This window comes from Lissotriton helveticus, chromosome 6, assembly GCF_964261635.1.
Source record: "Lissotriton helveticus chromosome 6, aLisHel1.1, whole genome shotgun sequence".
Lineage (NCBI taxonomy): Eukaryota > Metazoa > Chordata > Amphibia > Caudata > Salamandridae > Lissotriton > Lissotriton helveticus.
Window position 1 is genome coordinate 125,003,231 of NC_136067.1, and position 27,971 is coordinate 125,031,201.

The following is a 27,971-nucleotide window of genomic DNA, read 5'->3' on the forward strand; positions in this document are numbered from 1 at the left end:
GTCTTGTTTTATGTAGATAAACTTTGGTGATTTTTCTAAACTGATGTGGTGTCCATTTGTAGTGTATTCCCTGTGTTACTGTGTGTTTATGTTCAAATGCTTTACACAATGCCTCTGAGATAAGCCTGACTGCTCGTGCCAAGCTACCAAGGGGGTGAGCAGGGGTTATTTTAGTGGAGTAATCCCCTTACCCTGACAAGAATAAGGGTCCCTAAGTGGCCAGGGGGCACACCACTGCCATCTAGAGACCTGCATTTATGACACCACTTAAAAGTATAGAATGGAATTACCAATGCTAGCCTCTGAATGGAGTGGGCCTCAAAGTAGTGAAAATGAATAGGCTGCATCTCACCAGGACACGTAAAACATATCCTACCTATAACATACACAGCACCCTCCCAGTAGGGCTACATAGGGCCTACCTGAGGGGTGTTCTATGTGTAATAAAAGGGGAGTTTAAGGCCTGGCAAGTTGTTTTGAATACCAAGTTAAAGTGGCTGTAAACTGCACACACAAGTTTGAAAGGCTACTACTATGGGTGGCTCACTCAGTGCTGCAGGCCCATTAGTAGCATTTACTTTATAGGCCTTGGGAATATGGTATACCACTTTACAAGGGACTTGGGCAATGATTAGCAGTGGTAAAGTACCCAGAGTCCTAAATCCAACAAATAGAAGGTTGGAAAAATAGGCGGAGGAAAGCAAAATGTTTGAAGATAACAATGAAGAATGGGCCAGGCAAACAGTTCCCATGAACAATGAGTAGCTTTTAATGCCGGCAATCTTCTAGTAAAGATGGCATCCAATTTCTTCAATTGTCCCTGCGTGCTGCTAGTGCTCTGCAGGAAGGTGAGAAAATACACCTTATAGTAGCTTGACAGTGAGACAGAAATACTCCTTGGGGTTGATCTAAGATGTGAGTAACATTACATCAAAGCAGTGGTGAAGGGGTGTAAACTAAACCAACCTACCTTCCAATTTCTGTGTGCTTTTTCAAAACAAAAGATCTTACCTAAACCAGATCTAAAAAGTTCTTTATACTTAAGTCATTTAGGTATTAAGTGATGACGCTGACTTAAAGTGCTATTCAATGCTGAGACATTGTACTTGCATCAAATATGAAATCTGCGTGCTTTGAACATTGTTTGCATGAGCGGGTTTATTTTCAACTGTCTATTTTTATATTTTATTTTATTTTTTTTAATTTTTATTTTGATCGTCATGAACCTTAAACAAACAGGCTTGGTACAGATCATGTTAAAAACATTTCTTTCTTCAGCACATATAAGCACAGCCAAAATCACAAGTACATAATACTGCATTATTACATCATTGTATTCATTGTCCCATCGGGGACCCAACTCCCCCACCCTCTTATTCCATATCAGAGTCCTCATCTTCTTGTTCGGGCGGAGGATCGCAAATGTCACCTCTAAATTTATTCCACTTTCCCCAGATTTTATTCCATTTTTTGGGGCATCCCCGATTTATAAATACTGATTTCTCGGCAATCATGGTAGTATCCATATCTCTCCCCCATGTGGCCAGGGTAGGTGCATCCAGCACATCCCATTTCTGGGCAATGTTCCGCTTAGCGACCATAATTCCCAGTGTAGCCCAGCCTTGAGCCAGACAAGTTAAATCATTTGGTTCCCATACATTTAGTAAGCATCGTCTAGGTTCCGGTACTAGTAAAACCCCCTCTACCTGTGAGTTCGTCCTCACCACCTGTCTCCAATACTCCATTATTCTAGTGCAGTCCCATATAGTATGGAAAAAGGTGCCTTCTTCTCCACATCCTCGCAGACAGAATGGGTGCAGTGCTCTACCTATTTTATGAAGGGTGTGCCTAGTGTAATATGAGTGATGTAATGTTTTAAGCTGCACCAGCCTAAGTCTGGAAGGTATGCCCACTTCCGTCCGAGAGGCCAGTGCCTCCTGCCACTCAGACTCATCAAAGTCTCCCACGTCGTGGGACCATTTGTCACGCAGGGAACCCGTTGGATCCGACATATTATTTATCAGTTTACGATAGGTGAGGGAAGTGGCTTTCTTCTGTACACATTCTGTGAGCAGTCTATCTTCCAGGGGGGAAGCTTCCGGGACCTCCGTACCAGGAGGCAGCGCTGACATCAGGGCATGCCTGATCTGTACGTATCGAAACCGCTCCCCAGGTGCCAGTCCATAGTCCTGTTGGAGACTTTCGAATGGCACCATTTCACCGTTGTGCCATAGGTCGTCCACCGTGGAGATGCCTATGTCATCCCATTTGTCGAAACCTTTGGTATTACGAAGCTTACCTAGACGTTTTGTATCCCATAAGGGGGTGAGTTGGATCGGGACCCCACGCCATCCAAGCTTGGCTTGAGCAGCATGCCAAAGGACTATTGTGTGTCTAAGAGGACCGATCTGTGTCGATGTTAGGTTTCTATCGTAGACAGGCGACAGCATACCTCTTGTGCCTAATATTGCCCTATCTGCCTGGAATGCCGGGTCATCCTGCGGAGCGTGCAGCCACTCGTTAGATACCTTCAGTTGCGCAGCCCATTAGTAAAATTGTATGTTTGGAAGCGCAATCCCTCCATCGTACCCCCCTCGCATTAACTTGGACTGCGCTATGCGTGCCGGCTTATTGCCCCACAGTACGCCAGAGACCTGTGCCTCGATAGCCTTAAAGTATTTTGGGGATTCCGAAAAAGGCGTGTTCTCCAATGCATATAAAAACCGGGGCAGTGTCATCATTTTAAAGAGCGCACCCTTCCCTAGCAAGGTCAGTGGAAGGGTTTCCCAATGACGCACATCCCTCTTGTGACGCTCCAAAGGCGGTTGCAAGTTTCTGTTGAAGAACTCCGCTGTGTCCCTAGTACTGTATATGCCCAGATACTTAAATGCTCCCTCCGAAATTCTGAGTGGACAATCCAGAGGAAGTTGTGGCGGTGGACCGTAGAGGGCATACATAACTGACTTTGACCAGTTTAAACTGTCTATTTTTAAACTTTAAAACTCTTCTCTGCTGCAGTTTACGTGAGTGGATTACATTCCCGCCAATCAGCCTTTTAATGCTGAGCAATCACGATAACTACTATCGTAATGCCTGGAGACAATGCCATTTGTGGTGAAGGCTACATAGTATTTTCTTATATCTATATTATCTATGTTTCAGTTTTGTAAGCACTAAAATGATGAAAGCCTAACAGCTTGTGCAGTAGTTTCCTTTTTCGATATGTAGAAGACTGATTTGCATATTTCTGGTTCCAGTGTGTGATGGCAGCACTGGAATAAATTGGGCCCAGTGTAATTGTCAGTAGTTCAGAATAATGTAAGCATTTCCTTCAAACAACATTGTGCTGTCAAACTAAGCCACACTAATGGCCAGATCACAAGTTTGGCAGTGCAGGAGCAGACTGCCATGCTGGTGGTCCACTCTCCCACCGCCAAAGCCATGGTCGGGCAGCCCATAAGATTACGAGTTTCCTTGTGTCTGGCAGGCTGGTTTTGGCATTCCCACAGCGATGCCAATGAAAATAGGCACTGCAATGGCAACGGCAGAAACATTTCCTGCACGGCATGAACAGGCAACAGCATGCTGTGCAGGAACTGGGGTGCATGCACAAAAGTGGGCACATGTAATGGCCCCCCTGCATGCATCCCCATGCAAATGGGCAAAAGGGGGCCCAGTAGAGCCCCCTTTGTTTCAGGACCTCTTGCCTTTTCATGGAGAAAAGACCTTCATGACTCTGCTGGCGGTCCTAAAACTCGTAATATGCTTACCCTGCACTTTAAGTCAGTGGCACCACTGGCTTATTACTCAGGCCCTGACCGCCACAGCACCACCAGGGAATGTCAGTTCCCTGGCAGCAGCGGCATTGCAATGGTGGTCCGACCACCCAGCTTATAATAGGGTGGTCGGACTGCTGGTGCGGCGGTGGCTGGACTGCCACCGCAGCGCCATTGTGAGTCTGGCGGTCCGTGGACCGCCAGACTCATAATCAGGCCCTAGGTGTCACAGACATGGACATATGTGAGTGACAAGCTTGATGTATAATAGATGTTTGTTATACAGTAACTAAAAGTGCAACTCAGAGATAAGATCACCATGCTTTTGGAGTTGCCTGTGTTTCATTCACAAGGATTGTGGTGTAATAGTACAGACGTGGGGCCAGATGTAGGTAGCCAAATACCGGTCGGTAGCGGCCGAATTCGGCCGTTACCGACCGGTATTTGGCTTTTGAGATGTAGGTGGTTCTGAATTTACAGAATCAGTATATTTACCGATTCGGTAAATTTACCACTTCGGTATTTTACCGAATCGGTAAATATACCGATTCTGTAAATCCATATGTAGGTGGGACTCTTCAGAGTCCCAAAGGCCCTACAAATTCGGTATTTTAACACCCAATCCAATTGGGTGTTAAAATACCGAATTCAGGTGTGCATGCACATGTGTGCATGCACACCTAGCCATGTGACAGACAGACATGCCCTTAGGGCATGTCTGTGTGCCACATGGCGCACATGCCTATTTTTGGGGTGCCAGAGGGTGTCAAAGTGACACCCCCTGCACCCTTGCTAAAATCGGTATTTACCGATTCGGTAATTACAGAATCGGTATTGCCCATTGATTCCTATGGGCTTCACAGCCCATAGGAATCAATAGGAAATACCGATTCGGTATTTCCAGATTCGGTAAATACCGAATCTTAACGATTCGGTATTTCCACATCTGGAAATACCTACATCTCCCCCCTTCATATTTACCACTTCTTAAATACCGAATCGGTATGATTCGGTATTTAAGAAGTGGTAAAATAAAATTACCTACATCGGGCCCTAGATTCTTTCATAACTCACTGGTACTTTGGGTTCTGGAACAGGCAATGCTACCAAAGAACTTGGGGTCGTAACTTGTACATTACATCTGCTGGAAATATCGTGGACGGCATATCTGTCACGTTTGTGACAGAGTAACCAATCCGCCAAACCCTAATTTATCCCTTGGTCTTGACTGATTCATTTTTTGATTTACTTATTTTATAAACTTTATAAAGAGCTATATGTTATCTAACAATTATTTCCAAGTGCACGAGGTGTAAGCATTATAAGATGAAGGAAAAGGCTATGTTAGAGATGTTCGGATGGGTCAGTGTGGGTGTATACTCTTTGATCATGACTCCTGACCCTTTGGGAGTACAATTAGAAAGCACATCTGAATATTTCAGTTTTCCAGTGTTTTATGCATTGTAGGTGCTTGGGTTTGAGTTGCAGTATGGGGTTGAGAGCATTCCATAGTCCTGAATCCTGTACTCCTAGGGGGCTGCCACAGTGTTTCATCCTCTACGTTAATAGATCAAATGGATGGGCAATGAAGCAAAGGTTTCTTTCTGGGTTGCAGTGTGGAGCCACTGTCTACACATGTTCTGGACCTCTGCTCCATAAGATGTTATGAAGAGTGCAGAAAACCTTGAATTTGGTCCTGGCTACTATTGGAAGTCAGTGAAGTGCTTTTAAGGGTATGTTTGATGTGGTCGCACTTTTAGAGTTTTTTGCAAAGTCTTACTGCCTGCTTTTGTAGCCTTTCTAACCCATCAAAGAGTTTCTTATGAGACCACTGTAAATGATATTGTGATATCAAGTGGGCCTTGACAATGGCTGCCTTTGAGCTCCAAATAGTGGTCAGTTTTGAGTAGTGCAAATACAGTGTGCACAAGAGTTTAGAGTCAAAATGTTTCTCCTTATTCATAGCTTTTTGGGTATTTAAATGAGGAGTTCCAAAACCTCACAGAGAGTCGAAGGCTAGCGGAGCAGCTTTAATTATTTTCATGCCCCACTTCTGTACTACCTCTGTTGATTTGTGTACAGCTGTCCTCCCAGTTTTTCTTGAATGAACATAGGTTACATGTGTGAAAGTGCAGTCTGAGTTCTTAAGCCAAAGAAATAATTTTATTTTTGATACAAAGCTAGGTGATTCTCAGGAAAGCATAGGGAAAGTGAGAATTGTTGTAGATGATTTTGCTCAGGCATGTGTGGGCATTGCTACAGACAGTCCCTTTAGTCTTTCTTAGATATATACAAGCAATCTGATATAAACAAGGAACAGTTGAGATTGTTTTGGATTTACCAGTCTTAAAGGTATGGTGTTGTAACTACAGCAGTCTAGGGATTATCTTTCTTGGGAATACAATGTAGGATACATTAGAGTTATGTGCTATTACAGAGGTGTTTTACCAAAATATTAGGTTGGAAATATCATCTTACCAGAATATCAATGCCTTTATGTCGCAACATCAAAAATATCATCATCTGGATTATCATACTTATTGATATGCTTTTTAAGTGTTACACTTGATATCATTGTTAAAAAAATGCTGTAATATATTTGTATGTAATAAAAAAATTCTATATGACAGTAGTATTGAAAATTTAATTTTTTTTTATTAAATAAAGTTTTCCTTTTACTAAAGTGTTTAGCATTTTCGGAATGGGAGGTTGTTTTTGTAGGGTTGTGAGTCCGGTCTTTTCTTAAAAAACGTATACATTTTTTCGAAATGTAAGTAATTTTTGTCATTTACATTTATTACATTATTTCTCGATATAATTTAGATTTTTATATGGGTTTCTGTAATTTTCAAAATTTTGTATTTTATCTGCAACAGGGAGAAGTGTTTATAGAGGAGAAAGCTGAAGAGTGTCATACAATTTTTTTGAAATTTACAAATGTAAAAATATATATATTAAGAAATATTATCGTATTTTCTTTACTTGTTTGTTTAAAATGTATTTCAATCATTTTTGAAATGTTTAAATGAATATGAACACAAATATTACAATTTAACATTTTGTAAATTAGTAAGAAAAATCGTAGAAATATTTTATATTACATATTTAGGTTTTGGTTATGAAATATTCAATTTTTATAATATTTTGAATGCTTTAATTATTTTGTATTAATTTTAAGTGTAAAAAAATTAAAAACATGCAAAACATTGTGGTCATTAATTTAAAAAAAAAATATCATTTAGTTTTAATGTTGGTGTTGACAGTTTCTAAGTAATTGTTTAAAGATTAATATTTGAAAGCTGTACAACTGATAATATTTAGAAACATGTAAAATATGTAAATCATATTGGGTAATTGAAACATTTAAAAATAAATGTACAAATTTATTCTTGGTAAATTTTTACTTTAAAAAAAATAAAAATTTATTGAGAGACATGGTGTATTCCAAAAATAGACCTATACATATACAATCAATTAATCTTGATACAAAAATTTCACTGTTCATAATAAACATTAAATTAGTTAGCATTGAACAATATTATAAAATGGTCCAGGCACATACAATTTATACAGGCTTAAAAACTAATATGATACAAGAAAAGATATATTGAAAAGAGAAAAGAAAAGAACCGAAACCCAAAACCCATAAGATATGTATCATAAAAACTTTATCAATTTGAATCCCTCCATTCTTTCAGAGGTGCCCAGATCTTTCTGCCCATTTCAGGAGATTTCTTGCTCTTAAATTCGTATAGGCATGACTCTATGTTATGCATGCCCAGGAGCCTGGAGAGCCACATCTGGCGGTGGTGTCCTTCCACCCTGCAGAAATAAGGATTCGCAACACAGCAACTGAGATAAATACAAAAGCTTAGGCGTCCCTCCCCGCCTTTAGCTTATCGTCCGTCCCTATTAGGACCAAGGTAGGGGATAGGTCAATGTTATGACCTAGCAGCCCCTCCAGAAACAGAGTTATCTCCCTACGAATCGGGGCAAGATTAGGGCAATTATAAAACATATGTAGTAGATCTGCAGGGCCACTGTTACATTTAGGGCATCTATCATCTTCTCTTACCCCCCCATCCATACAATTTCGCAGGAGTGTAATAGAGATTAAACAAGGTCTTATAATGTTGAGCCCTTAAATTTGAGGACCGGAATATTTTCTTGTTTAGAAGCAGGGCGAGATCTAAATCGATATCTTTATCCCCCAACTTCTGCGCCAGTGTTGTTTCGGTTTTTTCCATATCATCCTGCAGACCGAGAAGCAAATAACTATAGACTATTCTTATCTTTTTGCCCCCTCTAGTTAAATAGTCAACCATTGAATTACCAGCAGGCACAATGATCCTAGGTCTGATTGCCGACAATGTGTGACCGATTTTCCCGTATAAAAACCAGTGATTTTGGGGGACGCCGTATTTCTGCTGTATCTCCTCAAAACTAAGGATGTCGCTACCAGCCATGATATCTCCCAGGCATCTTACCCCGCACTCCCTCCAGACCATACAGTTATTATTCTGGCCAAGGTGGGGGAAAAGACTGGATTTCCATAGACTCATATTGGCATTGATTTTAGGGATATTCAGTATTTTCCCAAAGGCCTTCCAGGTCCCCCAGACTCCTTCCATAATCTTATATCTGGCTTTCCTATAGTACCTACGCTCAGCTTCACAGCTCAGCAGCCCTAGAGCCTTACTCCCCAACAACAGCTCAAAAATAGATGGGGGGCCCTGATTCTCGGCCTGGACTTCCTGAGGGGTGGGATCAAGTTGGAACAGTACATTCATTTGTGTGAGAAGGCACGTCAGATGATAAAATCTAAGATTCAGCAAAGCCATACCTCCTCTTGCCAATGGTAGTGACAGATGGTTACTTGAGCACCTGATCTTCTCGTATTGCCAAACAAATCTTACGCAGGTAGCTTCAATTTTCCTGATCAGAATTTCTCCTAGTAGCAGTGGAATAGCCCTAAACAAATAAAGCACTTTAGGGAACATAGTCATTTTTCGGACGTTGACCCTACCGATCAAAGAAAGATGTAGCACATCAAGTCTTTTCAGATCAGATTCAATTGATTCAATAAGTGGTGGGTAATTCTCTTCAATAATCTTATCTACCGAGGAATTAACCCTGACCCCTAGATATACAGCTGAGTCTACGAATCTTTGATCCGTCTTAGTGTTGTTCGTAGTGCAAATGATCTGAGTCTTCCCTTCATTCAACCGATACCCTGATTGGCGCCCAAATTCCTTGGCCAATTGTGACAGGATAGGCATAGCCTGATGAGGGTCCGTAGTTATTATTGCCAGGTCATCGGCGTAAGCGAGCAATTTTGTGGAAAAGCCATTACATACCACTGGACTGATCTGAGGGGAGGCTAAGATTTTCTGTATAAGAGGATCAATATAAAGGGAAAACAAAATCGGAGAGCAGGGATAGCCCTGACGCGTCCCCCTCTTGATTGCTATTTCGTCCGAGTGCTGACCCATGACTAGGACCCTAGCCACTGGATCAGCGTACATGGCTTTAATGGCTCCAACAAATTTGCTGCCGAAGCCTCTACCGGTCAAGATGACCCACAGGAAGTCCCAGACCACGCGGTCAAAGGCTTTCTCCGCATCGAGGAGGATCATGACCATCTCCCTCCCAGTAGCACCATGGGCGTCAAAGAGCGCTATTGCCCGACTAGTATGGTCCATCATGCCTCTACCCGGCACGAACCCATGCTGCCACGGGGAGACGAGATGACCGATGATCCCCCTCAATCTATTGGCCCAGACCTTCGAGTAAAGCTTTGTATCCGCATTAATAAGCGAAATTGGGCGATAGGACCCCGGCAGCTCTTTGGGTTTCCCTTTCTTATGGAAAATGACAATGTTGGTCTCTTTCCAAGAATCCGGTATTATACCTATACACAAAATGCCATTAAACAGATCCAGCAACATGGGGGCGATCTCCTTTTCTAAGCATTTATAGACCTCCAGGGGGATCCCGTCTGGGCCTGCGGCCTTGCCAGCAGCAAGCTCCTGCAAGGCGGTAGTTATTTCAATCGGGGCCAGGTCTTTATCGAGGTCTTCTCTAGTCTGTTCATCCAGACCAGGACCACCATCCTCGCAACCCGGGCTTTGATCGCCCAACCCACCCTCCACGTCATACAGTTCTTGGTAGAAGTTCTAAAAAACTCTTAGAATATCTTTAGACTCGGTATATTCGTTGCCGTTTTCCTGTAGGCTTGAGATAGTATTCTTGGTCCTCTCTTGTCTTATACGGAGTGCCAGTGCCCTCCCTGCCTGCTCCCCTGTTTTGTAGCGCCTTGCCCTAGAAGCCTGGTATTCGCTAACTTCCTTCTGTGTTATAATCCTCCGAAGATCCGCTTTAATAGTAGTGATTTTATTTAGTTTTTCATGACCATCGACCCCTTGACCAATATCTCTAATGTGTTGCTCCTCTGCTGCCACTAGCTCCCCCATAAGGATCTCGATTTCTCTCTTATCCTCTCTCCCATACCTAGCTGAACAGCTTATTGTTTTTCCCCTTAAAGAGGCTTTATATGCTTCCCAAACGCTGTTCCGTGACGCGCTATACCGATTTGCGTCATAGAATTCTCTTGCCCACTGTCTGAGATGCTCCACAAACCTAGCGTCTCACAGTAATTTCCTTTCAAATGTCCTGCTAGTGTGTTTCCTCTCCAGCTTAGTCACTTCATAGGCCAGCATCAGAGGATTATGATCCGAGATTGATTTTGGTAATTTCTTAACATGCATCTTATTTAACTCTGAGGAGGAAGTCAGAAAATAATCAAGCTTAGAATATCGCTGAGAAGGGCAAGAAAAATATGTGTTGCCTGGGTCCAGCGACCTCTTGGCACCCCAAACATCCCTGAGCCCATGAGATTTCATGAGAGCGTCAAGAGCACGAAATACTCTAGGTTTCCGCCCTGAATAACCAACTGACCTGCTCCAGTCAACCAAAATGTTTAGGTCCCCACAGACTATGATGGGAGTTGGCCAGTTGGCTAGCTCTCCTTCCAGAAAATCGTAAACTTCAGGGTCATCCTGGTTGGAACCATAAACTACACACAAGGTATAGCCTAGATTAAACTCCACTATTACCCACCTCCCTGAAGTATCTGCCTTGAGCCGCTTACTCCCCCCGAGTGAGGGCCTTGCCAAAACAGCGACCCCCCCTTATTGTCGATGTTTGGGATGAACATGCCAGCAACTCATATCCCCTGATATTCATCTGATTCCTTTTTGCCCAGAGGAGATGAGTCTCTTGTAAACAGAGAATATCGATGTTGTTGTATTTAGTAAAATGTCCCAACCTCTGGCGCTTCCTCCAGTCGTTCAGCCCCCCCACATTAATTGTACAGATTTTAATGCCTGACATATCTTTGAACTAAACTTTCCCGACAAGCCTTGACTACTGCTGCTACTACAACTTTCAATGAAACCAACAAACCAATATTATTTACCCAGAAATACCAAGTCAACTCATTTTTTGCTTTTTTCCCCTTGCCCCCCAACTCCCCCAACCTCACCCCTCAGGAATCCCTGGCCCCCCCTCCTCCCCCTTCATCCCCACCCTGCCTTCCCCCCTCTCCCCTCCCCTTCCCTGCTCCCTCACTCGTGAGGCGCTCAGACCTAGTCTGTGCACGTGATGGTCACAGTTGGAGCGGTGGAGAACCAAAAATGCATTCCAATAACAGCCATCCCCTTACCCCTTATGACCCTTAAACTAACAGTGCTCCGTAGTCCTCCGACCCAACGGATCTTTTATGTGGTGCCTCATTAACCTATGTGAGAAAACAAATAGTCAACATTAAATACGTTTAGATGCAATTACTTCCCCTGGGATTCCAGATATTCCTTAGCTTTGATTTCTGAGGCAAAATATAATGTCCTTCCCTCGTTAATTATTTTTAGTTGAGCCGGCTTGATCAACTGTCTAAGTCTCCAGCGTCTCTCAACTGTCGTGTGACAGAAGTCCGGACGGACTAAGAATGCCACTCCTTCGATTTCCCTCTTGGCGTCAGTTCTAGCTTTCTCCGCAATTGCCTGTCTCAGCACTAAGTTGCCCAAGAAGATTAAGATTGCCCTAGGTTTATCGCCTTCTTTTGCGTTTCTGTTTAGTTTAAACGGGGTGCGATGTGCGCGCTGGATTTCTTCGGACCAATTCCAGCTTGAGAGCTCCAGAAAAACCTGATTGAATAGCTTGATTATGTAGGCTCTTGCGTCGGATCCCCCGATTCCCTCGGGCACCCCAAGGATCCGAAGATTGTTCCGCCTAAGGCGATTCTCAATGTCCTCCAGTTTCCACTGGATGTCAGTGACTTGGGAGCTTTGGGCATCAACTTTACTGATAGCGGCAGCCGCCTCCGTCTCAGTTGAAACTACTCTCTCCTCAAGATTCGAGACCCGGTCTCCCAGGTTGGTGCAGGCCTTAGAGAGTTTCCTGATGACACCCTGCATTTTTCTTACTGCTGCTTGGGACTTGCAGCTGCCCTGCCGAGTTTCTTCTCTATGAGCGAGAATCTCCTGATGGATGACTTCCAGGAGCGACATCTGGGCGTCTACCCCACAGGGGCTCCCTTGCAGGGGCATTGCGGAGGAGTGATCCCAACTGAGCTCTCTTTGGGGGGGCTTCTGGTCTTTTGACCCAATTTGGGTTTTGACTGCCGTTACCGGGGACTCATGCTCAGGTCCGCTCTCCAAATCAGGGTCGCTATCCCCCAGAGAGGAGCTACGTTCTCCTTCATCGTCTTCTGACCATTCACCTCCCTCCGACAATGAGTAAAAGCATTCGCTCGGGTCTTTATCCTTTCCTTTGTCGGGTTCCCCATGAGCCATGTTGTTTGCCGCATCACAATCCTGACGGTTCTGATGGTTCTGACCTCCCGCCTTGGAAACAGTGAGAGCCCCGTTGTCGGCCAGATCGGCCGGGTCAGGTTCCTGAACGTCATGGCCTTCCGTATGTATGTTGGCTGGGACCGCGCAGGTTGGGCTGCCTGCGTTAGTAGATATGGCCATCCCAGAATCCAGGCCCCCTTGCTCCTGTTGCCTTGGATCGCGATATGCATTAGCATTAATAGCGGCATTCAGTGCTGGAACCTCCGAGTCAGCAGCCGCGTCAGACCCTTCTACATCTCCCCGGGTTTGACTGCATATCTCAGGGGGGGTGGATACTATCTTTACTGCCTTTACTGCCTCTGGACTATTTTGTGATTCTGGAATGTCCATGGGAGTCACCTCGATTGCTCCGACCCCTGCCACTAGGTCCATCTGGTCTCCCCCGCTGATTGGCGCTATCGCTTTCGCCCCCTTCTCCTTGCTGACCTTAGTAAAAATATCCGCAATTGGGGCCGTGGCAGTAGCCAGCCTTGTCCTCGCTGCAATCTGCTTCCTTACCGGGGGGGTTTGCGCTTTTTGGAGATTGTCATTTTCTCCTGCAGCCGTCTCAGCGCCAACTTTCTTCTTCTTGTCAGCAGCTGTTTTACCACTGGTATTCGTTTTGGGGGCCATCACACCGTGTCTCCTCTCAGTCCCGCAGTACCAGCGCCTCTGCAGCCTGCAAACCCCCGAAGCTTCGCGCCGATTCTGTGATTGCCTCCGCCCTGCGACTCCGCGGAGTCAGAGACACTTCGCCTGTGCCCCACCCCTTCATTCGCGGACGGACTCGGGAGCCGGTGGTGAGAGCCGACAAGACCAGCATCAGCTCCCGCAACAGCCGTACAGCAGAACCGCGGCAGGTAAGTGCGTTGATCATTCGTTTAGTTTCCGTGCTGGTATTCTTGCCGTGAACATTTCCAGATAAAAGAAAGGTCGGGTGGCTTCGGAGTATCAAACATCCGGTTACTGGGGCTCCAGCCTAATCTCCACCAACGCTCCGCTGTGCACAGCCACAACTAAGCGGCCGCCATCTTGCCTCCCCTCAACAAATCGTATTCGATACATTTTTACTTCAATTTACACTGAATTTAATATATGATTTTAGTGGTGTGGGAATAGTAAATATACAACAATTGAAGTTCAACACATTCCCAGATGTAGGAGTGGGAGTAGTAGACCTAACACCTTCAATGTTCAGCGCTTGCCCCCAGTGTAGATTAGGCTAATGGAAATAGCAAATATGCCCCGCTAAATGCAACACCATCCCCAATGTAGCTTATAATAGATTGGGATAGTACATCTAACCCCTTCAGTGTCCAACGCTTTCCTTAATGTATTTTATTTATTTATTTATTTATTTGCGGGTTTGTATCGCGCTAGGATCATCTCCCGAAGGAATATCTCCGCGCTTTTGAGAACCTTTCAGCATGTAACAGTTGGTAAACAGATGTCATTAGTTAGGAAATAAGAAGGTTTTTAGCTGTTTCCTAAAAGGGAGATATTCCTGACAAAGTCTCAATGAGAGAGGGAGACTGTTCCACAATCTTGGTCCAGCGATGGACAGAGCTCTTCCACCTTGTCTGGTTTTTCTGGCTCTTGGAACTTGTAAAAGGCCTTGTTCACTAGATCTCAAGGATCGAACCGGTTTATAAAGAGAGAATCTATTGTTCAGATACTCTGGGCCTTTGTTCTGGAGACTTCTGTGTATGGTGCAGCCTATCTTGTATTTCACCCTTTGTTTGACAGGAAGCCAATGTAGGGTGTTCAGAAGAGGCTTCGATGGTGTACGGGGGGGCTGATTTAGAACAAGACGGGCTGCCGTATTCTGGACTACCTGCAATCTCGCAATGACTCCCTCGTTTACTGATAGGAGCATCCCATTGCAGTAGTCCAGTCGACTCAGTATAAGGGCCTGCACTAGCGTTCTCCTAGTTGAGTCAGGGAGCAAGGGGAAGACCTTCCTCAGCATAGCAATAACGTGGAAGCATGAGCCCACCACTTGATTGCTGTTTTGTTTTAGAGAGAGCTCCTGGTCCAGACGTACACCGAGATTTTTTACCACCTGCTTTGGCTCCGGGACTGGGCCAAGGTCTTGCGGCCACCAGTCTGGGGACCATAGGAGCTTTGCCTCACCGAATAGCATCACCTCCGTTTTTGCCACATTGCATTGCAGGAAGTTTGATGCCATCCAGTGAGCCACTGCCTTCATCCCCAAGGAGAAAGAGTTCCTGACCGTATCCGTAAGATGTTTAAACGGGAAGAGGAGTTGGGTGTCATCCGCGTATGACATTGGGATGAACCCATGGGATCTCATGATGTTTGCCAGGGGTGCCACGTAGATATTAAACAGGGTCGGGCTTAAGCAGGAACCCTGTGGCACCCCCTTTGAGATCCCCACCTCCTCTGACCGATAAGCACCCAGGGTGACAGTCTGGGTGCGATCTGTCAGGAAACTCCTCACCCATGCCAGAGCTCCACCTTCCAGACCGATGTTAACAAGTCTGGTGGTCATGATGTCATGTGACACGGTGTCGAACGCCGCAGACAAATCCAGCAGAACCAGGATGACGGAATAACCCCCATCCTGGTACATACGTAGATCGTCTGCGACTGACAGCAAGGTGGTCTCGGTGCTATGTCTAGGCCTGAAACCCGACTGGGAGGGATCCAGTCCATGTGTCTCCTCAACAAATCTGGACAGATGTCCATTAACAAACTTCTCCGTCATCTTGCCCATAAAGGGGAGGAGAGAGATGGGTCGCAGGTTGGCAAGATCCGTCCAAGGAATGGTGGTATTTTTCCTTAGCGGTCTTACCAATGCCCGTTTCCAATCTCTCGGAACTTCTCCCGTGCTTAATGACAGATTGATAAGTTTCTGGATGTCTGGGCCAAGAGTATCGGCCAGCATAGGCATGATACGGGCGGGAACAGTGTCCTGCGGACTACCGCTCTTGATTATTTTTATAAGGGAGAGGACTTCTTCCAAAGAAATAAGGGGAAAGTTTTTTAAACGATTGGCCTGTGTATTTAGCTGTACACTGTTGTGAGAGGGGTTGTTGAGATCAGCCACTTCCATTGATTTCGTGGCCATTATCTTAGCATAGATTATATCAATCTTCTTCATGAAGAAGGAAGAGATCCCATCGCATAGTTCTTGGGAAGCAATCTCCGCCGTCTCGCATGCTACAGGTTTGGTAAAAGTTTGCAGGATTTGAAAAAGGACTTTAGAGTCCTTCCCAGCCTCTGCAAGTTGCATCGCAATGTGACTTTTCCGAGCCATCCTAATTGCCTTGTGATAGGATCTAAGAGATGTTAGGTAGCATTGTTTGTCCTCCTGCTTCCGAGAGTGTCTCCACACTTTTTCGAGTTTCCTGGTTTTTTGTTTCATGTGTCTCAGGTCTTCTGAGTACCAGACTTCTTGTCTGGCTGCTTGGCGGGGTTTATACGTTTTAAATGGTATGGTACTATCAATAGCTTCGTTAACAGCATTAGAAAAGCGATTGAGCTCAGTTAGCATTGTTCCCTCCTGCTCATTAATTATGGGGGCTTGATAGGCTTCTCGAAAGGTATCCTGTGTCAATTTGTGCCATGGTCTTCTTTTGGTTGCCAAAGCGGTTGGTACGCTAGGTTTACACATGGGATTAGTGTAAAATTTTAAAATGAAATGATCAGTCCATTCTGTTTGAGTGGGGGATGAGCACATATTTAAAAATGAATTGGAAAACACTAAGTCCAGCGTATGGCCTGCCTCATGTGTAGGTCCCTGATTCATTTTTCTCAGGCCTAGGTATTCCATATCAGTGAAAAGTGTTCTGGCCTCCATACATGTCTCCAGTTCACTGTGGAAGTTAAAATCCCCCACTAATGTAGCTTAAATTGGAGTGGACATAGTAAATCCATCCCCACCAATGTTCCGCACCTTTGCCAATGTAGATTAGATTGAAGTGCCAATAGTAAATGTAACCTAAATGTCCAACACATTCCTCAAATAACCTTAGTTTGGAGAGGGAAGAGTAATTATATCCCCCACCAATGTACAACACCACCCCTAGTGTAGCTTAGACTGTGGTGCGAATAGTAAATTTACCCCTATTAAAGTCCTGCACTTTCCCCAATATAGCTTAGATTGGAGTGGGAATAGTAAATCTACCCCAGCTTTACTTGTTTCCTGCTGATTGATTTTAGGTGTTTTAGGAGGTATTATTTGTTTTGTTAATTGTATATATTGATTGTATTTATTATTATTCATTTTAATAATTTTTACTTTTCAGTTAGACTAGAATTTGTTCTTATTAATAAGATTTGTTTTTAACAGATTAGTAAAAATGTGTACAATATTAAATTTGTTTGGTACATTTTTGTTATGTGCAGTTGTAATTTTGTTTTATTTGGAATATTTGGATTTTTAGAGAAGTGTTCTTTTTTTAATTTTTTTTATTTATTTATTTATTTATTTATTTATTTGGTCCTCATTTCCTTCCCTGGTCGCGTTGTTAGAGTCAATAGAGAGTGACACACTACCTCAGAGATCTGGTTTGAAAGGCATGATATAAACTTGCCTACCAATTAGTGAAGTCAAACTCTCCTAGACCCACACACAGAGACCTTAAGGGTAATGTTTTGCTGCACGGGAGTACCCACAACCTAGACAAAATCTAACAGGTCTAGGTTCTGCCAGCAGAAGTAAGGGGGAAAACCAAAAGCAGCGTAATCATTGGACCAACCGGGGAAAAAAAATAATAAAATACCCGTGATTAGTCATAAGCTATGTCCACTTTAAAAGGTGCCAAAAAGCTCTTTAATTTGGATTGCCAGATCTTAGTAAATTAAGTCTCGAGAGCTGCAATATTGAGACCTGCCAGTCGAAAAAAGAGGGAGGTACTGGATCCTTCCATTTTTTGTAGATTTCCCTCCTGGCTAGAAGGATGGAATAAAAGAGCAGATTTTTCGAAGGGCCCACCATCCCCTCCATAACTCCAAAGATTATTAAAGCAGGATTCATCGTAACCAGGCATCCCATACTAGCTGTAAGTAAAGTGCTTACGGAATTCCAAAATTGAGTTAAAAGTGGACATTCATAGAACACATGTAAATCTGATGCTGCAATTGCCCCACACCTTGCACAGGAAACTGGTTGATCTTTAGAAAATTTAGAGAGCCTTTGTGGTGAATAGTAAGCCCTATGTAATACAAAGAGATGGTTTCTTCGGAGCCATGCTGGTTTAACAATGTCGCATAATAATTTGAAAGAGGCAATCCAGAGGCTTCCCACTTCTAGGTCTGGAAAAGATGTCGCCCAGAGATTTTCGGCCAGTTGGAAATCGCCGTCCATCTCCTCCAAGATTAAATGATACCAAAGTGATATCTCCTTTTTGGCTGGAGTTTTGTTAAAAAGTTGAGATTCTAACCAATTACCCCCACCTAATTGGAATTTAGACCTGGCGGTGGCCTGTGTGCGATCCCAGCTAGCTATTTGTATATATTTGAATCTAGAAAGATTAGGGCCGACTCTAGCGCTCTAGGTTTCCCATGGGATTAATACTCCATCAAGGAACAAATCGCCCCAGACTTCCAAGCCGGCCTCTCTCAAGGGCAGAGCAAGACTATCCGTGAGCCAACTCGGGCTCCCTGGTGAATCCCACAAGGGCGCTTTGCTTGAAAAGTACCCCATATTTGTAATAGTATTGACCTTGGCCCATGTTCTGGCCAGGCCCTGCAGAACCTTCAATTTTTTTATTTTTTTTAAATTTGGGATTTCCAAACTTAAAAAGAAACCCTTCCTGTGCAAAACCTTCCCCGCCAAGCATGGCACTAAACATACACCCAATCCCGAAGATAGTAGGTACTTTTAGTAGCATTCGAGAGAGACTACGTTAAAATGCCCATGCATATAATTGAAGGTCTGGGGCTGCTAACCCTCCCTTTTCTCTACGACGTCTTAACTTTTTCCAACTTATTCTCGATGCGTGCTGGGCCCAAATAAACTAATTAATATCACTCTGTAAATTAACAAACAATGAAGGTTCAAAATAAAGAGGGATGGTATTAAACAAAAAAGTGATCTTTGGCAAGACCATCATCTTTATGAGGTTAACCCTTCCCAAGATAGACAATGGCAACGATGCCCAAGACCCATAAGTTGCCGGCACTCCTTCGCGATGATAGAAAAGTTAATCTCGCCAATTTTATTAATGTCCTGGACAATTTCTAACACCAAATATCGCATTCTTAAACTGGGTTGAACCCCGACTGGTAAGTGCTTGTGGTTCCAGGTCATGATCTCCGTTTTAGAGACATTGACCTCATATCTGGAGATTTCGCCAAAATTCTGAGTCAAATTGATGACGGCAGGCAGGGCAGAACTAAGTTCTGAAGAAAAGATCAGGATATCATCCGCGTACAGAGCCACCCTCTTGTCCCAACCCCTGTAACTAAAAGGTTTGATGTTAATATCGTCCCTCAACCGCTGCGTGAAGGGCTCAATACACAGGTCGAACAGAAGTGGGGAAAGAGGGCAGCCCTGCCGTGTTCCTCGTGAGACGTCGAAGGGGTCAGTCAATGATCCATTCACCATAAGAGAGGCTGAAGGGTTCTGGTAGAGTAGTGTCACTGCTCGGCAGAAACCCACTCCAATATTGAACTTAGCCAAGACAGGTCTGACCAATTCACCCTGTCGAAGGCCTTGGTGGCGTCGAGTGTGAGAACAGCCAATGGTAAACAGGCATATGAGGCAATATCAATAGCCCCTATGAGGTCGTAGGTCAACTCAAAGAGTTGTCGACCCTTGACAAAGCCTCTCTGGTCTTGATGTAAAATACCCCCTGCGACTAGCTTGTAGTCAGCATTTAGAATAGAAATTGGTCGATATGACCAGCATGACGATGCTGGTTTGCCTGGCTTTAAGATTAAGGTTATTGGGGCATTACTGCAACTACTGTACCCATACCTTTCAGGACCCACTCCCCCACATTTGGGGCAAAAGTCTTGTCAGGAATCTGACCCACTAGTCAAAAAAAAAACACTCTCTCCCTTAATTTTACAGCCTAGCAACATGCACCCCGTATGCACTGTTGGTACAGAGGGTAACAGTGATTATCCATTCTTGTTATTCACCCCTATGTAATTAAACTTAAATGCAATCCTTTATTATTGCATTATGTAAAACATGAATGTAATCCTTTAATATCACATTACGTGAAACGCTTTGCAGCCATTCACGCTCTATGATTACTCCCCCAACAGTATGCAACAATTTCCTTTTATCATCGGTTGCACTCCGCAACTATGAATTGTATTTTTGCTGCTTTGTCCTTTGGTAAACAGCGCACTAGCCTGGCCATTCCAGGCCACCGTAACTATCACAGCCTGCGGTCACCAGGGTAATTAACACGTGACCGCGACTTAGCCACGCCCACCCCGGAAATCAACGCTGGTCTTAACAGACCTCGGCAGCCCCGGCCAGTATAGCGGGGCTAGCGGGCTTGGCAGATAGGTAATTAGCCTTCGTTTGCACAGCAGAACTGTAAGTACCTCTAACCCTTTCCTCGACAGCTCCGATTTTCTCCACCACGATTGAACTCGGATTTTGCGCTATTAATCCCACTACCATGCGGACCCCGTCACTTAGCGCTTATACGATTCTTTTGCCTCCCACCACCCACAGAATATGTTTAAGCTGGCAAAACTAATCCCCTACCTTCCGATGCCAAAAGACACCCAATAGGAGTAAGAACGACCGATAAAACCCTCTATGCTTGTTCGTTTGTGGGTCTTTTTCGTCTGTTGGTGTTTGTCTGTCATTTAGAAGCACTGGTAAAATTGCATGTTTTTAAAACCCGTCCTCGCACATAATACTGAGAGGATGTACTAGCACGCCACTACAGTTTGGAGACGCGTGTGGCTAAAATTAAAACGCCACTTTTCACACACATATTGATCAGTGTGTAAGTTGATGACTTCATAACCCAACTGGGTCACCAAGCGGGGTCACAATAGCACCGCAAACCTGATACACGTGTAAAGCTAGCCCCGTGAACCTCTGGCAGGCTACTCACTGGAACATAATGGGAATGGCATGAAGCATGCTGACACGTGAGAATCATCACAACGTTACAGGCACGTAAATGAATCCATTTATGACTGCTTTTCTTTCTTTTCCTCCAACAGGTCTTTTTTTATTATAAGCCCGCCCATTTTTGGCAGGAGCTTGCACCGATAGCAGACTTTTTGCTTATCTGGTCCTAAGAATCTAGGATTGGGTACATCTTTTAGGGGGTGTAGACCGTTCATTTTCTTACCCCTTGGTCCTGACGAAAACCTGGTATCTTCCACACATAGGTTGAAACATGTAGACCAGACCACCCACAGAGATATTCTTGGTCATAATTACCCTCAAAGTATCTCCACACTCCTTTTTAACATTGTCCAGTTACTTATAAATACATTTTATTTTTCTTAAGTTAAACCAGGACAATTTTTTAATCACTTTTTCTGCACTCAAACACTCACAACCAGCTCCACTGTAATCCAGGTGTCGTAGCACACCCTAATGGCATTCGGGCATCAGGGTGGACCCCGATGATGAAGCATGTCACCACTAGGTTGGTGAGTGAGGGTTTTTTTACAAAAGGAAAGACTTTTTCCTTTTCCCTATAAACACATCCCATTAAGAATCCATGATTCTCTCTGGTGATACTCCTCCTTTTGTTAACTATTATATCCTACCCAGGGGAACAGGAGTATTCTCCATTCACAGTCTGTGAATTCATTCCCTTACTCTCTCTTTTGTTGTTACATATTGAGGCATTATCCCAGGATTTTGGTGGTGACATCCCTTGCTGAAAAATCTGATTAAATAATATAGTTAAAAAAGGCACAACCACCTGTTCAAGAGCCCTATAAATCTCAGCAGGAAGACCATCCGGGCCTGCCGCCTTCCCGGACCTGCTACTCTGAATAGCTTTTTTGACTTCTTCCTGTGTGATCATTTGATCTAAAGAGATCGATTGTTGTAGGGTCAATGATGGCAAAGATATCTCATTTAGCCATTGCTCAATGGAGTCCTGGTGACCGGAAGATTGTCCTGATGTCTTTATCTGAAGAATAAGTCACGTTATCCTGCTTAATTGAACTAATGTTGTTCCGGACACGATCGGTCTTAGATTTCCATGATAAAAGCCTCCCTGCGCCTTCGCCATATTGAAAACAGGCAATTTTACTAGCTTCCCACCTTTGTAGGACGGGGCGTTCAACACTGAGTCTAACTCCCCCTTTACACGAACCAATTTGTTCTGCAGTTCTTGTAAGAGGATAGGAGAGGCAGCTGAATACAAATCTATTCCCCTTTGAAGTGTTCTTGCTAGGAATTCTAAGTATAGTAGGCTGTGGTTGTTAGCAAATGTTTGTACTTCGCATTGTAGTATTTGTAACATGATAGACCTGTCAGCCTAAGGATGGTTTCCCCCTAAACCTTTTGTCTTCACCCCTCCTATTTTTGCTGAATTCTATTTTGTTGGTCTTAGGAGTGTGTGCAATGTCTCACTGCTAACCAGTGCTAAATGGCTTATGCTCACTCTCTAAAACAAGGTAACAGTGACTTACACATGATTGGCATATTAAATGTATTTATAAGTCCCTTGTAAAGTAGCATACCATATACCCAGGGCAGATAAATGAAATGCTACTAGCAGGCCTGCAGCACTTAAGTTGCCCCCTAAAACATGTCTCAGGCCTGCCATTGCAGCTGACCTGCAGTTTTAAATTGGCAATTTAACGTTGCAAAATAACCATTTTACCAAGCCTAAATCTCCTGTTTTTTAAAGCATATAAGTCACCCCTAAGGTAGGCCCTAAACAGGCCACAGGGCAGGGTGCATTGTAATAACAAAGTTGGGCATGTAGTTATATGTTTTACATGTTGTGGTATTAAAAAAATCACACATTTTTGTTTCACTACTGTGAGGCCTACCACTTCTATAGGAAAACATTGGGTTACCTTTTTACATTTAATAAGTGCTAACTTTTGATTGGGTAGGAAAGTAACCCTGGGCGAAGTACTATGCTACGCTCATAAAGTTTGCGAAGTTTGCGCTATTGCACGTAGCACAGTGCAAACACCCGTAGCTGTCATTTTTTGCTTGCTCGCAGTCCTCAACGTCAAGTTGGCGACCGCAAGCGAGCAAAATGACATCCTGGCGAGACTTTTTCCTCGTTCGCGATCAGCAACATCAAGTTGCCGATCACAAGCGTGGAAAATAAACCTCCCGGCAAGATTCTCAACGAGGGAGGTCAGGTTTCTCTTACAAGTGGTCACGTATGCTCACAACCGCTCGCAATGAGAAACTACCAGTCCGCATTGAGAAAGCTGCCGCTCGAGTAGAAAACAACTGCTTGCACTGTGCAAAATGCGGTTTGCACTGATTGCACAGTGCGGACAAGCATCTGGCACTGTGCAATCAGTGCGAACAGTATTTTGCACAGTGCACTACACAGTTCGCGTAGCTACGCGTAGGTCGCGTAGTGCAAAGTCCACTTCACGTAGCTATGCTTAGCACTACTATGCAAACTACACCCAGGGTTATAGGAAAGTCAAGTTTGGTATCTGGGGAATTGTAGTTTATGTCTTATTTAGTGGTGTAGTTTGATATTACATCACAGTTCGGAAAATGGCACTGTTAGAAAGTTGCACTTTTCTTATCTTAACCATTTGGTGCCTGGAACCTGTTCCTGGGTCAAATGGCTGTGTGCAGTTGAAGTTTGTGTATTCCTCCCAGACAGCATCACAATAGAGGGCCTGAGTATTGGCTGGATGGACCATGTCTGACTTGCTGGTGGGGAGGAGCTGTCACCTACTGCACTAAGGCTTCAAAGGCCCTGTTTCTGCTCACCCACAAAGGACTTCACACTAGCTTACTGTGCCCTAGCCAGACCAGGGGAGGGAGGCAAGAAATGGCAAACAGCTTTATAAGGAGAAACTCCAGAAGTACCAGGAATACATATTGGACCCTCAGACACACTCTTTAGATCACGGCTAGACCTGTGGAAGATTCAGAAAAAGGACTGTTCTACTCGTCTAGTGCAGTAAATACTTCTCTGCTCCCCTGCTGCCTTTTGTAGGAAGGACTGGACCTGCACCTTGAACCCAGGACCATCTGAGTGGCTCCAAGGACTAGCTGGATGGCCTCCTGATCAGAGCCTCAAGGACCGAAAAGGCTACAACCATCTTAAATCCCACACCTGGACTCTGCCTTCTCTGAGTCCTGAGTCCCTAAGTAGTACTTCCCCGTTCCTGGAGTCTTGAGAGTGGAATCAAAGGTACTCTTTCAGCCCAGCTGTGGTCCTCTTGAGAACCAACGCAACCTGATGCAGGGTCTGCTGGCTAAGTGGTCTAATGCGTCCACCGTAGGGGCCTGTGTTCAAACTCATGGTCACAGGTTCAAATCCTGGCAGGTTGGCTCAGCCTTTTATCCTTCTGAGGTCGATAAAATGGGTAACAATAAAAATCTGTTATTCAATGCCAAGGTACCCTGGGGTGAACGTGCGCTTTACAAATACACATGTTATGTTTTGCAGGACCGCGCATCTCGGACCATCCAGTCCCTCATCAGTACCGGCAGAGTACAAAACAAATCGACATAGACCTCACTATGCAGCTCCTCATTGGAATTGAAGCAGCACAATGCAAGTCGATGCAGGACCCACATCACTCATTAGAACTAACAATGCATCTTGACGCATGATCTCACATCATACTTTGGAACCGCCCCTCTGTGGCACAACACCAGGCATCAAGGTCTCTCCAGACGTAACCTGGTCACTGTATCCTGACCCGTGCTCTATTGCAGTCAGCCTGAACTTGTAATTTTGTCCAGCTCCTTAAAAATAGATAACAGTTGGTGCGTTGGTGCTTTAAGCCCTTTTTTTTACCCAAGCCTTTAAAAGTGCCCATCTCTGGTTTTCCATATTGGATTTTTGTTGTTTTTATGTCAAATAATTGATTAAAACATACTCTATTTTTCTACATTGCTATGGAATTTTTCTTGTGCTTTGTTTTTACTTTATTACTGTTTAAGTGCTCCATACAAACTTTACATATTGCCTCTAACCTAAGCCTGACTGCATTGTGCTAAGCTACTAGAAGGTTAAGCACTGGTAATTTAGAGGCTTCTTTGTTTCAGCCTGAAAAAGATTGTGTTTGTTGCTTGAGAAGGGCTTTCACCCCCATGAACCAATAACCCAATTTCTCATATTGGTATTCATGGTGGTACAGTACTGTACAGTGCCATACATCTGAAGCTCCTCAACCTGAAGAGCCACACGGCAGCTGAGGTTAGGAAATCCTGCAAGGACCGGGAGCTTTCAGCAAAGTGGAGCGCCAAGATGGGGGAGTTACACAAGACCCGCAGAGCCTTTGAGGAGGCCCACCGGAAACTAGGTACATCAGAAAGATGAGGAGGAGGCAATGGAGGAGCATGAGGAGGACCCGGGCACAGGTGCCGAGCTACGGCACTTGGAGGAGGACAACTCATCCCTTGGAGGTATGCCCATGGGAGAAAGTAGTGTGTCTTCCTGTGTTTTTTTCTCAAATGAGCTGGAGAACAGACAGGCTGAGAGGGAGCTTAAACTGCAGATGGCCAAATGTAAAATGGGAGTGGCCAAGGAGGAGGTTGCTGTGATAAGGACCCTTTAGGAAAAGATGGTAGCCCTATAGGAGAGAAGGGATGAGGTAGAGAGAGCCTCAGTCTGAGAAAAAGCTGCAGCTGAGAGGGCCGTGGTTGAAAATAAGCTACTGTTTGTGCATGAGATGAGCATGAAGGAGCTGGAGCTCAAAGGCAGGTAAGTCTCAAAGCCCAGCACCAATGGTGGCAGCAGCACCCCATTGTCCACTGGAGAAAAAGAGGGTTCACCATAAGCATGGGTGGTGAACTCCGCTCCGTTCGTGGAGTTTTTGTGCATCGCAGAGCTTGCAGAGTTCTGAAAAATTCTGCCTCGCACAGTAAGTTGGCGAGCGTGAGTGAGGAAAATCCAATGCTAGACCACTTCCCTGCGAGATTTTTCAACGTGGGTGTCGCGCATGGTCGCTACCGCTCCCGTTGAGAATCCTTCCGTCCGCATTGAGGAAGTTGCCGTTCGAGTAGAACTTCTACTCGAGCCACAGAAAGAAGCAGCGCCCTCTTGCACTGTGCAAGATGCCATTCATGCTGATTTTAAAGTGCAGGACAAACACCTGCACTTAAAATCAGTACAAATGTTGCCTGGGAAACTCAATTCGCCATTCGTGGAACTCCATGTAGCTTGGTGGAGTTTTTGTCACTTTGCGGAGTTCTGCAAGGCAGAACGCTGCAAACCCTGCCCAGGCTTAGTGTAATCCCCAAGGATCTGGTGCCTAACTTTGTCATAGGGGGTGATATGGATAAATGATTTGAGGCCTATGAGAGTGCTCTGACGATGCATAGGGTCACTGATGAGGATTAGGGGGCCTTTATTTGGAGGTACATTCCCAATGAAGTGTGGTGAAAGATATTGAGTTACTGCTTGAGGGGGGTGAAACCCTTCTCAAAAGAGCAACCACAGTCCTTGTGGAGCCACAAGAAATCTATAAATTAACCACTGCTCATTCCTAAGGTAGCTTGGCACAAAGTGGTCATGCTTAACTAGGAGGCAATGTGTCATGTATTGTGCAACACTTTAAACAGTAGTACTGTGAAAAAACTACACAAGAATAATATTGTACCAAATTAGAAAAATAGCGTAATTTTTATTTGCTGCCATTGCACCCTACCTGCAGTTTTAAACTGTCAATTGGACTTGGCAAAATACCTCTTTGCCAAGCTTAATTCTCCTTTTTTTAATACATTTGTCACACCAAAGGTAGGTCCTAAATAGCCCATAGGGCAGGGTGCTTTGTAATTACGGGACTCAGTTTTATAGAATTTCTTTTTTTAGCATTTTCATCAGTATTTCTCTGTATTTGTTTTTTTGGGCAATCTTTGATATGTATCCATATTTATTTGGTGTTTTGAGAAAAAATTGAGTCGTAAAATGGTATATTTGCACATTTATATATCTAATAAACATATTCTCATACTTTGATGCCTGTCGCGTTTTAGCATATTAAGAAGCCAAATATGGCAAATTACTACACCAACAGGTAAATATCGGCATTATATTATAAATATGTTAAAATATGCTTGTATTTAGGATTTATCTGCTCAGCAGTTTTCCTGGAATACATGAAAGACAGCATACAGAGTCACACATGAAGCACAATGTTCAGTATTCTTTCAATTTTAAAAATAAATACAAACAAGACACACATTTTTTCTGTCTTTATTTTTCTGTAAAAATCTGTACAATTAGAAAACTTGGAGCCTTATTTGTAATTAAAAAGTTGGACGTACTGTATAAAGGAGGTCCGCTACACAAAGAGTAGAGCAGATGGATTTATTCTAGCAGCAGGGATGTGTACATCCAACGGACCCAGAGGATCAGTACCAACAGAAGCTGATGTCCACTGTCCCCCAACATTCTATACAGCAAACCACTGAGAGTAGGGACATAATCTCCACATTCTTTACCATAAATAAGGGAAGAGAAGAACACATTGATACAGTATGTATAAATACATGGCAATACATAGAACACTACATATCTTCCCATTTTAACATAAACAACCCATAAACTCAGTACAGTGACTGAACATAAAACTTGTGAGAAAACCTTATTCCTGACATCAGAAAAAGATGAAAGAGAATACTCCAAACCAGAAGTATTGTAAAATTGAATGACTTTGGTCAGATGGGAGAAACTCGACCACTGGCCATTGTCAAGTAGAACAGCAAATAAACTCAGTAATCACGAAACTTGTGAGGTATCCTTCTTACTCTACAACTTCTTCGTAAGTTGACATCAGTAGAAGGTGACAGTGAGGATTTCAAGCCTGAGGCATTTGAAAGATGAGTGACCTTGGCTAGACTGGAAAAACTCCACCACTGACCATTGTCAAGTCGAACAGCATGTCCTTTAATTTCAACAATATAGTGAGGTTGTCTAAATTTCGTCATTCTTTTTTGTATTAATAAAGGATCTTTGACCCTAACCAAGGGCTAGATGTAGGTATCCAAATACCGGTCGGTAACGGCCGAAAATCAGTATTTACCGACCGGTATTTGGATACTGAGATGTAGGGCATTTCAAAATACAAATTCGGTAATTTTACCGAATCGGTAAATTTACCGATTCAGTAAAATTACTGAATCTGTATTTTGAAATGTAGGTAGCACTGTAAACAGTGCTACAGGGCTTTA